The sequence below is a fragment of the Schistocerca piceifrons genome, chromosome 7, assembly GCF_021461385.2.
Source record: "Schistocerca piceifrons isolate TAMUIC-IGC-003096 chromosome 7, iqSchPice1.1, whole genome shotgun sequence".
NCBI classification, from domain to species: Eukaryota; Metazoa; Arthropoda; class Insecta; order Orthoptera; family Acrididae; genus Schistocerca; species Schistocerca piceifrons.
Window position 1 is genome coordinate 171,742,408 of NC_060144.1, and position 14,204 is coordinate 171,756,611.

Sequence of the window (14,204 nt, forward strand, 5' to 3'; positions counted from 1 at the left end):
ATTTTCTGTGACCTCTCACAAGCCTTTGTATGAATCATAGCTTTCTCTTAAGTAAATTAGAATTTTATGGTGTCACTGGCAGTGCTGCGAAGTGGTTTGAGTCTTATATAACGAACAGGAAACAGAGAGTGTCGTTGCGAAATACCTGTGCATTCAGGCGTCAGTCTTCATCTGACTGGGAAATAACTACATGTGGTGTTCCTCAAGGTTGCATCTTGTGTCCATAGTTTTTCATTGTCTACATTAATGACTTCACGTCTGTTACTTTGCCAGATGTTAAGTTTGTTTTGTTTGCACATGATACAAGCGTTTCAATAAGTAGCAACTCAAGTACAAGAGTAGAAATTGCAGCTACTCAAATTTTCCCTGCCAATAATTAATGGTTTAAAGCTAATTCACTGTCATTAAACTTTGAAAAGACTCACTATATGCAGTTCAGAACCAGTAAGAGATTTCCTTCCAGCATGTGTATAACATATGAAGACATGCAGATCGAAGAGGTTGACAGTGTTAAATTTCTGTGTTTACAACTGGATAATAAATTCAGTAGTGATGAAGAGTAGGCTGAAGTTCAAGATATTAGTCAGGAAGAATCAATACGCAATGAAGTGGGATACGGAAGTACTAAGGAATGACGAGATTCGTTTGAAGTTCTCTAACGCTATAGATACAGCAATAAGGAATAGCGCAGTAGGCAGTACAGTTGAAGAGGAATGGACATCTCTAAAAAGGGCCATCACAGAAGTTGGGTAGGAAAACATAAGTGCAAAGAAGGTAGCTGCGAAGAAACCATGGGTAACAGAAGAAATACTTCAGTTGATTGATGAAAGGAGGAAGTACAAACATGCTCCGGGAAAATCAGGAATACAGAAATACAAGTCGCTGAGGAATGAAATAATTAGGAAGTGCTGGGAAGATAAGACGAAATGGCTGAAGGAAAAATGTGAAGACATCGAAAAAGATATGATTGTCGGAAGGACAGACTCAGCATACAGGAAAGTCAAAACAACCTTTGGTGACATTAAAAGCAACGGTGGTAACATTAAGAGTGCAACGGGAATTCCACTGTTAAATGCAGAGGAGAGAGCAGATAGGTGGAAAGAATAAATTGAAAGCCTCTATGAGGGTGAAGATTTGTCTGATGTGATAGAAGAAGAAACAGGAGTCGATTTAGAAGAGATAGGGGATGCACTATTAGAATCGGAATTTAAAAGATGTTTGAAGGACTTACGGTCAAATAAGGCAGAAGGGATAGATAACATTCCATCAGAATTTCTAAAATCATTGGGGGAAGTGGCAACAAAACGACTATTCACGTTGGTGTGTGGAATATATGAGTCTGGCGACATTTCATCTGACTTTCGGAAAAGCATCATCCACACAATTCCGAAGACGGCAAGAGCTGACAAGTGCGAGAATTATCGTACAATCAGCTTAACAGCTCATGCATCGATGCTGCTTACAAGAATAATATACAGAAGAATGGAAAAGAAAATTGAGAATGCGCTAGGTGAAGATCAGTTTGGCTTTACGAAAAGTAAAGGGACGAGAGAGGCAATTCTGACGTTACGACTAATAATGGAAGCAAGGCTAAAGAAAAATCAAAACACTTTCATAGGATTTGTCGACCTGGAAAAAGCGTTCGACAATATAAAATGGTGCAGGCTGTTCGAGATTCTGAAAAAAGTAGGGGTAAGCTATAGGGAGAGACGGGTCATATACAATATGTACAACAACCAAGAGGGAATAATAAAAGTGGACGATCAAGAACGAAGTGCTCGTATTAAGAAGGGTGTGAGACAAGGCTGTAGCCTTTCGCCCCTACTCTTCAATCTGTACATCGAGGAAGCAATGATGGAAATAAAAGAAAGGTTCAGGAGTGGAATTAAAATACAAGGTGAAAGGATATCAATCATACGATTCGCTGATGACATTGCTATCCTGAGTGAAAGTGAAGAAGAATTAAATGATCTGCTGAACGGAATGAACAGTCTAATGAGTACACAGTATGGTTTGAGAGTAAATCGGAGAAAGACGAAGGTAATGAGAAGTAGTAGAAATGAGAACAGCGAGAAACATAACATCAGGATTGATGGTCACGAAGTCAGTGAAGTTAAGGAATTCTGCTACCTAGGCAGTAAAATAACCAGTGACGGACGGAGCAAGGAGGACATCAAAAGCAGACTCGCTATGGCAAAAAAGGCATTTCTGGCCAAGAGAAGTCTACTAATATCAAATACCGGCCTTAATTTGAGGAAGAAATTTCTGAGGATGTACGTCTGGAGTACAGCATTGTATGGTAGTGAAACATGGACTGTGGGAAAACCAGAACAGAAGAGAATCGAAGCATTTGAGATGTGGTGCTATAGACGATGTTGAAAATTAGGTGGACAGATAAGGTAAGGAATGAGGAGGTTCTATGCAGAATCGGAGAGGAAAGGAATATGTGGAAAACACTGATAAGGAGAAGGGACTGGATGATAGACATCTGCTAAGACATGAGGGAATGACTTCCATGGTACTAGAGGGAGCTGTAGAGGTCAAAAACTTTAGAGGAAGATATAGATTGGATTACGCCAAGCAAATAATTGAGGACGTAGGTTGCAATTGCTACTCTGAGATGAAGAGGTTAGCACAGGAAAGGATTTCGCGGCGGGCCGCATCAAACCAGTCAGTAGACTGATGACCAAAAAACAAAAAAAAAAAAAAAAAAAACCTAGAGACCGATGACATCAGCAGTTTGGTCCCACAGGAAGTTACCACAAATTTCCTATTTCCAATTTGCTGTGAGAATGATGTCAGTATATATATATATATATATATATATATATATATATATATATATATATATATATACCCTCGCATACTTTGCTTACTTTTATTCTAATATGTCATACGGGATCATATTCTGGGGTAACTCGTCAAACCAAGCAAAAGTTTTTGCGTGCAAACGCGTGTAATAAGATTCATTTGTGGTGTAAATTCAAGTACATCGTATAGAAATCTGTTCAAGGAACTTTGTATTCTAACCACTGCTTCTCAGTATATTTATTGATTAATTTAATTTGTTGCAAGTAATATATCTCTATTTCCAACCAGTAACGCAATACACAGTATCAACACCAGGAATAAGAACAATCTACATAAAGACCTAAAGGCACTAACCTTGGCCCAAAAATGTGTGCAATATTCAGGAACAGACATTTTCAATAAATTTCCAGCAACCATTAAAAACTTGGTTTCAGATAAAGCGCGGTTTAAACAGAATTTGAAATACTTTTTGATAGGCAACTCCTTCTACTCTATTGCTAATATCTCAACAGGGACTGTTAGAACAGTTTCAATAAAAATTTCTGCCACGTTTCATTTTTAAAATGACCTGGTCACAACAGTCAAGAATAAGTATTTTTTGTATGCTAATTTTACTAAAAGTGCATAACTATTTTTCATTCTGACTTTGTTTTAATTCTGTAATATCAGCAGTTCCAGTTTACTATAATAAATTCACCTGTTTAGATAATGTCGTAACAAATGATCGGGATAGTGAGTATTATGTTCAAATTTTTATGTTTTTTATGTTGTGCTTTATTACTTGTTTCACACCAACGAGAATCTCATTTTTGAGTCTGTGATTTACTGATTCCTAAGCACCAGAGTAACAGACATTCCTTTCAAGACCCTTTAATTTCAGATGCGGCCAGCAGGCATCAGTTCAGCGACGTAGTGCGACTCAGCTGAGGTGTGTCGAAATGGTTGACTTTCGGGCCGGCTCCTAGGAATAAGCGAATGGTTATCTTTGTAGAGGATTTCAATACCGTCCCGCCTTCACAGCCCCCGCCCCCTCCCCATTTCCCACGTTGATCATAATCACACCACAGGAGGGTTGAAAAAGACATAAACACACTTCGCTGCTTCGGATCACGTTCACATTCACTCGAATCGTTTTCATCGCTCCCTGTTGGTGCCAACCCGTACACCAGAGCAAAAATTAGGGACGCGCTGTCCTCTACTCTGTGGGGTTTCAGGCCCACTATGTATTTACTGAAGTGTTGAATCTTCCGGGGGGATGGGGGAGTGTCAGCCATGTTACGGATTGTCAAAAACGGCGTCCTGCACTGCGAACTGAGGGATTTTGACCGTGAAATGTGTGGGACTCAGCGTCCTGAGGGAAGGGATGGTTTCATTGCCGCAGTTTATGCCAGACTCTGAGATCTTTTCGTGTTTGATCTGAGCGGCGGTCTGTCTGAAACGTTTCCATAAGCTACACGTAAAAAAATGCATGATTGCATTGCTGGGTATCGTGGTTCTGACCCTCACCGCAGAGACATCGAAAGAAGGGATGGAATCTGGGTAAGAGGAGGTGTGACGACATTTCCGTCGTATGACGCTTCCACGGTGGTACTGTGGCGAATTTAGGTGAAATTTGGTGCCACTGTGATATCAGTAACCCACCTTACAACCCCATACGCTTCTGAGTTGTGGCCTTTATCTCCGCATGAGTCGACACCTCGCTGTCTGACGAGTCACCGAGCCAGACCGTGACGTCACAGGGCATTATGCTTTTGCACCACTACAGAAGAAAAAGGTCGTAGCCAGCTCTGAAAGAAATGTCAAACCTGTGCGTTCTTAATCGTGTTGCGCAGTGTATATACCGCTCTGGAATATGTTACGTAAGACTGATGTCTCTGGTTGTATTAAGTAGCAAATTTAAATAAATATCAACTACTTGTAGTAATTTTAACAGTAAACGTCTTTTTCCGATTTTGTTGGAATTTTTCGTTATATAACATATTGTCCCATTCTCTATCGTTCAGAATAACCTCATGATTTTATTGTAACTTACCATGTTTCAGTTTTGCGATGATTAATCCAAGTAGCACCCACTCAAATTCTTCTCAAATCGTCTCAAGCGAAACGGTGCCCCAGCAGTGAGTTTAGTCGTAGCAGAGGCACTCAGTATCTCATTTCGGAACAATTCGTATCGCTCGGGAGGAATCTACCCTTTTCCTTTAGGGTAAAGGGCGCCTTTAGGAGACTGGTTGCACGCCCTGTATTTGAGTGCGAGACAGCGCTCGCTTATAGATTCGCTTCCTAGCTCCTCGCCCACTTTACAAGCCGGTGCCACGTCGTGCAATTTGCAGCGAAGGAACGTAGTGCGCCGTGTAGATGTTAACCCGGCGGGCTCAGACAAAGGTCAGCGAGCGAACAAATTACCTTTCGTGCTTATTGTCCGCTTCCATAGCACCTCGCCTCGGCGCTGCAGCAACATAAGCGGAGCCCTAGCGTGGAAGCACGAAGCTATGTGCGCGTAATGAGAGAGTGGCAGTAGCGCTCCGCCGCTGTTTCCTCTCAGACTGTTCACGAACGCATCTGCTCGTCTGCTATCATTTCCACCCACATTGCTCGTCGTAGTTGCGTGGCAGAGGCAGCAATGCTTTGTACTCGCTCCATAACGTACAGTTTCTATACAATTAAACGCGAAAACTAACATAGCTTGAACTACACGATAACGATTCCGCAAACGAACCACCACTAATTGACGTTGTTATTCCAAATGTACTAGAAATATAAACTTCCCTGGTATGTGTCCATCCCACTGGGCTCAGATTTCCTGCATCACCTGCCATATCAAGGAATGCAACACTACTTCAGGCTGTTACATGTTCCTATTTACTGTACACTCACATCTGCTAAAGAAGGTGTTCCACGTTCCACCCTAGCACAATACTTAAAGCCGTCTCTGCACTGAGTTACGATTTATTTTAAACATGACCGTATCATCTTGTAGATCTTGACAAGACTGTACCGTTTCTTGAGATAGATCATTTTCCTATGCGGGATGTTTCACTGTTGAAATAACCACATTGTTTCATCTGATGAAAGTCCATCATTCTTGTGAATGTGGGACAGCGGCCCACGGTATAAGTGATGGAAGTGGAACGCCACAGCCGTATTTTCAAAGCATTTATTATTCGGATTACTAGTTTCAACGCTACATTTGCGTCATCTTCAGGTTCTACTATAAATCAAACGTGTACTTTGTTATTCGCTCGTGTATGACACAACCCTGTACGGTAAGTAGGTGCCGTGGACCGTTGATACCAGGTTATATTCCGAATGCTGATACGTGTTCCTGGTATGGCACACAGCCGATCTGAGGCTGTGCAGCATACTGTTACGTAAAATTCTCCATAAAATGTAGTTATATCATTTATCCTGAAATGTTTATACGAGGGCGGTTCAGAAAGTAACCTCCGATTGGTCACAGTGCGGGTTGTGGGGGGAGTAGCGGCGCCATCTGTGCGTTCACGCACTCAACAGGTCAGCCGGCATCAAGCCGTGGTCGAGTGAACGTCGTACCTGCGCTAGTTTAGTTTTTGTGGCAGTTTGAAATGTGTGCTGCAATAGAAAACCCCGCCAAATGTGAAGTGCGTGGTGTCATAAGGTTTTTTACAGCCAAAGGATATTCTGCAGCAGTTATTCATCGTGAGTTTTGTGCCGTGTACGGACCAAGAGTTATGAGTGAAGGAGTTGTCCGTGAATGGGTACGTTTATTTAAAAGTGGACGAGAAAACGTTCATGATGAAGAGAGGAGTGGTAGACCATCATTGGTGACTGACGAACTCGTTCAGACAGTTGATGCAAAAGTTCGTGAAAATCGACGTTTCTCAATGTCGGGGTTGTCTACTGGTTTTCCACAGATTTCTAAGACTCTCTTGTACGAGATAGTGACAGCAAGATTGGGTTACCGTAAGTTCTGTGCACGATGGGTGCCCAAAATTCTTACCGACCACCACAAAACTCAAAGAATGGCCTCTGCATTAGACTTTCTGTCACGTTATGAGGACGAAGGAGAACCATTGTTAAACAGAATCGTGACCGGTGACGAAACCTGGATTAAGTACGTGAACCCTGAGACAAAAGAACAATCAAAGATGTGGGCACATTCAAATTCGCCTACCAAACCAAGAAAAGCCTCGCAAGATTTTTCTGCCAGAAAACTGATGGCAACGGTGTTTTGGGATGCCAAAGGGGTGTTGTTGGTTGAATTCATGGAACGTGGTACGACCATTAATCAAGACGTGTACTGTGAAACAATAAAAAAGTTACGACGGGCTATACAGAACAAACGCCGTGGTATGCTGACTTCCGGTACCGTGTTTTTGCACGATAACGCCCGTCCTCACTCTGCTCGCAGAACAATGGCCCTTCTTGAGTCCTTCAAGTGGGACGTTATCAACCATCCACCTTACAGCCCAGACCTGGCGCCAAGTGATTATCACCTCTTCATGCATTTGAAGAAATGGCTCGGGTCACAGCGGTTTGATGACGACGAAGAGCTCAAAGATGCGGTCACAGGCTGGCTCCAGGCACAAGCGGGTGATTTTTATGCAGAAGGAATTTCAAAGCTTGTGAAGAGATACGATAAGTGCATCAATCGCTATGGAGACTATGTAGAAAAATAGTGCAAAGATGTAGTTGTAAGATGTATACATTAAAATATTTTTATTTAACTTGGTGTATTTTTTTAAATCAACCGGAGGTTACTTTCTGAACGGCCCTCGTAATAGTCACAAAAGCACCTTCATACCCCATTTCCTTTATGCTCCTCAAAATTAGTTAACGTATATTTTCGATCCTGATAAGGAGGCCTCCATAACCACGAAGCCATTTCCTAGGTTTGCTTCGTTGTGCCTCCGTTGACTTGGGTTTGTGTACTACTGACGTTCTAATATATATATATACCACAGAGCACTGATTCCTGCAAATCTAAAGTCATAATAACTATTAGCACACCTAATTCCATTAGTAATAAGCACTCACTTTCTATAACTATCCCTGAATTGGCGTATAAGCTGCACTATATTTGGTTTGTAAACCAACGACTCCTCCAAAACTAGGACTACAGCTAAGACGTTGATCTTGTTCCCATAGAACTTTAGTGCTAATGTATACAGCCGTTCATCGATGGTTTGCAGAGGTACGATTCTTAAGGTATCAGGGTGGTTTCTGGTATGGTCTCTGTTGGCATAAAAGAATGCTAATGGAGCCATTTACTGCAATAATAAACCGTTATTAAAATGCTATCTGATCTTCCTGTTCACAAAATGTTATATATACGACGTTTTTAACTGCATACGACATACATTTCACTTCTACTTGAATAGTATCCGTTGAATACTACCACTGCCGAATGCTACCACCAGCAAGAATAGTAGCGTGAAAAGGGTTATTGTGAAAAACTTTATTCTTAACTTCACATGCTTTCTCATGGGAAGGCCAACCAGTAAGTCCTTAAAGACTATACAGAAAGTGATACCTGCAACTTCTCTAGTGAGTACTGTTATTCGAAGGCTTTATCAAATGTTGTGTGTAACATGATGGCGAGCGAAAGCAGATCGGCTGTGGACTTATCAGAAACACCTATCAACAAAACAGTGATGCTACTCTCGAAGATAAAAGTAGTTCAGTTAACGTAACACCAACACCAGGGTACGATAGTAACATTACACAAACCGGAGAAGTCGTCGAGTGAGATTTAACATTGCATGCCCGGCCAGGGCAACAAGCGGTGACTACAAGATCCAAATACATACTCCTGATGAGTAGCGCTGCACAACGCCTAGTTGTAGCACGGGCCCTATGATACGTGAGCTTATCACTGGAAGTACTTATTTGGCTTATAGTACGACCTGAAAAGGAGCTTTGTAACTAGTCTTCTGAATAATAAATACTTTAAAGAATTGTAATCATATATTATATTACATTCCACACATGTTATGGGAGTAGGACAGGTTTGTACCTATGTCCGATGTACATTAAGCAAGCAGTAAAGGAAACAAAAGAAAACATTAGAGAAGGGATACTAATTCCGTCAGAGATAGCAAAGGACTTGGAAGAGCAGTACAATGTCTTGAAAGTAGGATATAACATGAATGTCAACAAAATCAAGAGAGGGAAATTGAATGTAGTAGAACTAAATTAGGGGTGGTGGGGGAATTAGATGGGGAACTGAGACACTAAAAGTAAACGATGAGCTTGGATATTTGAACAGTAAAATAAGTAATGATTGACGAAGAAGAGAGGATAGAAAATGTAGATTGGCAATGGCAAGAAAAGCTTTACTGAAGAAGAGAAATTTGATAACATTTAATGTAAAGTTCAGTGTTACGAAGCCTTTTCTGAAGGCATTTGTGTGGAATATAGTCTTGAGTGGAAGTGGAACGTGAGTAATAAACAGTTCAGACGAGAAGAGAATAGAAGCTTTTGAAATGTCGTGACACAGAATAACGTTGAAGATTAGGTGTGTAGGTAATGTAGCCAAAGAGAATTGGAAAGAAAAGAAATGTGTGGCATATCTTGAATAAAAAAGGGATCAGCTCATAGGACACATTCTTAGACATCAAGGGATCACCAATTTAGTATCAGAGGGAACTGTGGGGGATACAGACTGTAGAGCGTGGCTGTAAGCTCTTGCAAAAGCATGTAGTCGCAGCATTTTTTCGTAGATGAACAGGTTTGCTCAGGATAGATTAGCGTGGCGAGCTGCGTCAGGCATGTCTTCGGACTCAACACCGCGATGTGAACACGTGTGGAGGAAGCCACATCTGACAGGGCACTTAACGATAGTTTCTTATGACCATGGTAGTTAGGGAGACAAGGGTCTCAGACGTGAAGTACGTAAGTATAAGTAGAGAAATTCGACACTTATCGTTATGAGACGATTCTGTCCGTAACTGCCATGGTCGTAAGAAGCTGCTACTGTGTTACTGACAGCATCAGGTGTTGCTTCCTGCACACCGAAGTATGGCATGTAAGATGCTATCTGATTACACGTTTTTAAGTGTAGGGAATTAGATTAGGAAATGAGGCACTTAAAGTAGTAAAGGAGTTTTGCTGTTTGGGGAGCAAAATAACTGATGATGGTCGAAGTAGAGAGGATATAAAATGTAGGCTGGCAATGGCAAGCAAAGCGTTTCTGAAGAAGAGAAATTTGTTAACATCCAGTATTGATTTAAGTGTCAGCAAGTCATTTCTGAAAGTATTCGTATGGAGTGTAGCCATGTATGGAAGTGAAACATGGACGATAAATAGTTTGGACAAGAAGAGAATAGAAGCTTTCGAAATGTGGTGCTACAGAAGAATGCTGAAGATAAGGTGGGTAGATCACATAACTAATGAGGAAGTATTGAATAGGATTGGGGAGAAGAGAAGTTTGTGGCACAACTTGACCAGAAGAAGGGATCGGTTGGTAGGACATGTTCTGAGGCATCAAGGGATCACCAATTTAGTATTGGAGGGCAGCGTGGAGGGTAAAAATCGTAGAGGGAGACCAAGAGATGAATACACTAAGCAGATTCGGAAGGATGTAGGCTGCAGTAGGTACTGGGAGATGAAAAAGCTTGCACAGGATAGAGTAGCATGGAGAGCTGCATCAAACCAGTCTCAGGACTGAAGACCACAACAAACAACAAGTGTAGTAAGTAAGAGCTTGAAAATGTCCAAAGTGGCTAATTTAGCTCTTAGGTAAATCATGAAATGATTATTTCAAAAATAAAGACCCTACGCAAGAAAATGACTACCTAGACGAAATTCACATGGGCTCTAGACTCAGCTGTACAAAACAGTATCACGGTAGAATTTGCTGCTTCAATTCTTTAGCTGTAGCAGCGGCTGTGAGGCACCCTTCACTCAGACAGAAAAGTCCATACGGCCAAGCCAGGTTGAAGTAGTGCGTCGAGGGCGTTGAGGCAACGACCTTACATTCCCTGGGAAGGCGCTTTCTTCATCTCAGATCAACATCGGATTCATACCTGCATAGCCATGACACGTTGGAGCGTCACAACCTGACGTAATTAAGAAAGATTAATATGACCTTGTGTCATGCCTCAAGTAATAGTATATTCAACACTTTTCACACGAACAAAAAGTATCTTAGGTGTCGGTCTTAGCTACCTTAATTTGGATTTTTAATTATGACGCAGTGCCGACAATTCATAGTCTAGTATAAGTTCCTCTCATTACATGTAGATTCACATTCATTATAGGTAGTCAACACAAAAGAGTGTCTCTAACAACGCCAGTTTTACAGCTCGTATATGTATTATTTTGTTGCCCAATGTTAAGTTGTTAAGTATTCGAGATTTACTCTATAACAGATTGAATTTAATGTTTTTCCACATTTTTACGTGATAAATTAATAATTTATGGCTTAAACAAAATGTCTGTGATAAGGGCCTGACATCAATAACCAAAATCAGTAGGTACCACGGAGCCTCCGGCTGTACAATTTAGGTCTCTTCAGTGTGTGACATACTTACCACGTAAAGCAAAAGTGGTGCGACCAAGCTTCTGAAGATAATATAAAGTGATTGCTGCAAGTGGTAATGAGTCATTTCCTGTGGTGCTACAGAGTTAAACAGTTTGAGTATATGTTCCAGGAAACCGCCTTTTTCGGGGGATGGGATGATGGATTTCATTGATCACGGAGGTAAGGAGTAAACTGTTTTGGATAGACCTTAGCTAGCGATAATTTTTATACTTGTCGGAAGAAAGTATGTACTGTTGCTATCCTACGATATGGGGTCAAAATATGAACATTACGCACTTCCTCCAGCCCATACAAATTGAGAAAATTTGTTGGTTCTTTTACGGTAAGTGCGGCCTAGGGTGGGCCTTAGGCGTCTTACCAAGCACTATTGTACGTGGGCGGTTACTGAGGAAACCTCAAGAAACATTGATTTTTGGATTCCAAAACTACCAATTGTGGGGATGGCCACTTCTGTAATTTAGATTCGTCTCAAATCGCCGAAATTTTTATCATGTTCTTGAGATAGATGTTCTCGTGGAATTTCGAAACATTTTTCGATATCATTATCCGTTAGTGAAACTCAGAGGTTCAAAGTTACCGTACTTACACAGGAAAACGCTAAAATTAGTTTTTAGCTGGTTTTTATCGTGGGCTGCTTTTGTCTGAATAAGTAAACATACAAAATGGAGAAATTTTTAACTGTGTATTCCTTAGATATTTTCTAGAAATCCCATTTTACTGTTTTCTGACATATTTATCCTTTATCCAAAACATAAATTTTGGGTACCATTAATGCCAAATGTGGGTATGACCACGTCCACAATTTCTGTTCAAGGTAAATCGTAGAAATTTTACATGTTCTTAAGATGATGTTCTCAGAGAACTTCGAAACTGTTTTCAACCTTATTATCCGTTACCGAGAGCCATACTTACAAACGTACAATATGCACATGCTTCTGGTGTGAGGCGTAAATACAGTATTAACTCGCGTAGTGACGTCATGAAAACTGTTCTCTGGTAATTTAAAGGATTGTCAGGTCACCAAGCTATGTTCTTAGTCGCCATTTTTAGTCCACTGAAACTTTATGACGCGTTGCCTGTGTATAAAGGGACTATGTATAATGGGCCTATAAGACTGTCTTGAATGGAAATTATTCGATGGTGTCACCCAGTGACCTAAGAACCTTACAAAAAAACATTTTGTCAAACGAATCGCTTTGCACTTGCAAATGAAACCCTGCACTTTGCGGTATTCTGTCGGTGTAACCTGTACATGTTGTGAGTTATTATGTAATGTAGTGTAAAATGAACTTGCGTTGGATGGCAACCGATTGTGTTTTAACCTTCTGTATACATGCTTATTTGGTGTTTATATGTGTCAAAGTATGTAAGTATGTCGAAGTATATAAATAAACTGTCGAATCTTTGCTGATATACAGATTTCGTTCTATATAAGCAGGATACCCTGACATTACATCGATAAGAAGGCAACTAGCTAAAATAATGCTCTTGTTGGAGCACGAAAACGGCGAATAAATCGGCTTTTTTAAAGCATCAGAAATGTGGACAACAGGCTGTCTCAGCCCTTATTCCACCTTCCATGACAAAAATTTTGACGTGTGGACATATCCACGCTATTTTGTGCTGAAAGAGAATAGCAGAGAGACAGTGGCGGTGAAAGAGGGAGGAAACTGTGCCAGTTGGAGAGAGGTATGGTGGGAGAGAGAAAGTGGCAGTGAAAGAGAAAGAAAGCCTGAAGAACACAGTAGCCGTGGGGGCAAAAGAGAAAGGAGACAGTGGCTAAGAGAAAAGGGAGATGAGCTAAGACCATGCGTAGGCTAGTAAGGTCTGGACCCAGCAGCCTGGCGAACTTCAACACGATAAAATTTGCCCATTTTGCCTTATCCCCTATACCGACATACTAAAGGTTTGCAGTCCAAGGACAAAACTTCAAGACAACCATCTCCAAGCACTTGTGTAGGGGGGAGACATTTGTGGTTGAAGATGTTATAACTTCCTAACTTGCTGTCTGGTTCTTTAGTGCCGACATGAGCGAGGAATAGGTGTCATTCATGAGCGGAAAAGTCCGATATTAATTAATACTACATCTGATATCAAATAGTAAAAATAATACATAGCTTTGTTGCTGTATTTGCAGTCACTAACAGGATTGAAGATTTACAAATAAGTCAGTCTTCCGCACAAACACTATTCATTATATCACGAGCCCTGGCCACTATGAAAGTCTGTAATTGTTATTCAACAGGCAATCACCCTAAATGGGTTCGGTGCATGGATATTCGAACTTAAGTATAATCGCTGCCGGAGCTCTGGAGAGGGGATGCGTGCATCTCATTAGCAGCGTCGTAATCGTTCGTTGTAGCGCCCTTGTTCCCCGGTAGCGGCTGTAGGAATCGCCGCGGCGTAACTGGTGGCTCGCTTATTTGTAAGTGCGGCAGACCGGTTAGCGGCCGATAACGCAGAAGAGAGAGACAGCAGACTGTAAGCGATAAAGAAGCGGACAGCGGCAACTGGAGCGAAAAACAATGGGATAAATACAATTCAAGTGGGACAGAGAAACAGCGAGAGTGGCAGAGAAGGAGACAGCGGTAAGGAAGAGCGAGAGAAAGACATAAGGACAATGAAAGTGTGTGAAACAGACAGGAGAAAGTGCCAGTAGGAGGTAAAGGAGACACTGGGACACACACACACACACACACACACACACACACACACACACATACACACACAATAACACAGAGGAACACGCAGAGTTTGAAGGCTTTACTTCAAAGACAGGCTGGGTAAAAGCATTTAGAATGTTCTGCGTTAATAGAGCGAGATTATGTTCGCATGCCAAATTATATGGTGAGGAAGGCGAAATGACGACTGA